Source organism: Chelonoidis abingdonii, chromosome 23 (genome assembly GCF_003597395.2).
Source record: "Chelonoidis abingdonii isolate Lonesome George chromosome 23, CheloAbing_2.0, whole genome shotgun sequence".
Taxonomy (NCBI): domain Eukaryota; kingdom Metazoa; phylum Chordata; order Testudines; family Testudinidae; genus Chelonoidis; species Chelonoidis abingdonii.
The window spans coordinates 17,513,906-17,515,839 of record NC_133791.1 but is presented as its reverse complement, the minus strand read 5'-3'; positions in this window follow the sequence as shown (position 1 = coordinate 17,515,839).

Genomic DNA, 1,934 nt, shown 5'->3' with positions numbered 1-1,934 from the left:
TCCCTGTCCTCTGAGGGGCACCAGCAGAGCTGGGGGGAGTGATGAAGAGTGGAATAGCAGGGGGCTGCAGATCGGGATTGAGGGGCACCAGCAGGGTGTGGGGGGGTGCTCAGGAGGGGAACAGCAGGGGGCTGCAGGTCGGGATTGAGGGGCACCAGCAGGGCGGGTGGTGGCTGAGGAGTGGAAAAGCAGGGGGCTGCAGGTCGGGATTGAGGGGCACCAGCAGGGCGGGTGGTGGCTGAGGAGTGGAAAAGCAGGGGGCTGCAGGTCGGGATTGAGGGGCACCAGCAGGGCGGGTGGTGGCTGAGGAGTGGAAAAGCAGGGGGCTGCAGGTCGGGATTGAGGGGCACCAGTCAGGGTATCCGGGGGTGCTCAGGAGGGGAATAGCAGGGGCTGCAGGTCAGGATTATTGGGGCACCAGCGAGCTGGGGGAAGCGGGCAGCTCAGAAGGGAAATAAAGGGGGCTGCCGGTCGGGATTGAGGGGCACCAGCGAGCTGGGTGGAGAGGGGGCAGCTCAGGAGGGAATAGCAGGGGGCTGCGGGTCAGGGATTGAGGGGCACCAGGCAGAGCTGGGGGAGGCGGCAGCTCAGAGGGGAATAGCAGGGGGCTGCCGTCGGGATTGAGGGCACCAGCGGAGCTGGGGGAGGCGGCAGTCAGGAGGGGAATAGCAGGGCTGCCGGTCGGGATTGAGGGGCACCAGCGAGCTGGGGGAGGCGGGCAGCTCAGGAGGGAATAGCAGGGGCTGCCAGTCGGGTTGAGGGGCACCAGCGGAGCTGGGGGAGGCGGCAGCTCAGGAGGGAATAGCAGGGGCTGCGGTCGGGATTGAGGGGCACCAAGCAGAGCTTGGGGGAGGCGGGCAGCTCAGGAGGGGAATAGCAGGGGGCTGCCGGTCGGGATTGAGGGGCACCAGCGGAGCTGGGGGAGGCGGGCAGCTCAGGAGGGGAATAGCAGGGGGCTGCCGGTCGGGACTGAGGGGCACCAGCGGAGCTGGGGGAGAGAGGGTGGCTCAGCAGAGGAACAGCCCAGCAGTGGGCACGGCCCAATGGAACCAGTGAAAGAAACACCCGTCCCCCAGCAGCGAATTAAGGCCTTTACTGACGCGGAGTCCATGCAAACCCAGGCCCTGCCCCGGCTCTCTGGTGTCTCCGTCCTTCGGTTCAGGCTGGAACAGCGGGTGAGACGGCAGCGGGGGCTGTTCGCACCCTGGCTCCTTTGCGGACCCCCCAGCTATGGGCAGAGGATCCTGGCCCCCGCCCCGTCCAGGCCGAGGCAGGAGCTGGGCCGGGCCGCGGTGGAGGAAGCCGTGGCTGGCCCTGCCATGACAACGAGGCAGATCCAGCCCCCCAGGCCATCGCAGGGGAGCGCTGGTGGCAGCGTGCCGGGCCAGCGGTGCCCGGCTGGCAGAGCAGTACAACCTCCAGGGAAGGGGAGGGGCCTGAAGTCCGGCTTTGGCGATACTGTTGGGGGGGCGAACCCCTGCCTTGCAGCCCCCCCTCAAAGAATGGGCAGCTCTGGGGATCAATAATGGGGTCCTTCCTCCCTGGAGTGATGCTGGGCCAGGCTGGCAGCAGCAGGAACGGGCCCCCACCCTACCCCTGAGAAGCCTGGGGGCCATGGAGGTGGCGCGCTGCTCCCCCCGCGAGGGGCCCATCCCAGCTGGGGAGACGCTTGCCTGGCTGGTCCCTGCCCTCCAAGCAGATGCTGATCTGAGTGGGTGCTGCCTGAACACCCGAACAGCCGCACTGGGTCAGACCCAGGGTCCCCCTCGCCCAGTATCCTGTTTCAGACAAGGGCCAGGGCAGAGAACTCATTGCCAGATGGTTCCCCCTGACTGGCCGTGCCCACGGGGACCAGGCCAGGATCCCACCCAGAGCAGCCAGGAAACCACGTAGAGAGCACAGAACAGCAGGTCTGTTTGTGGAGAGGGCTGGAG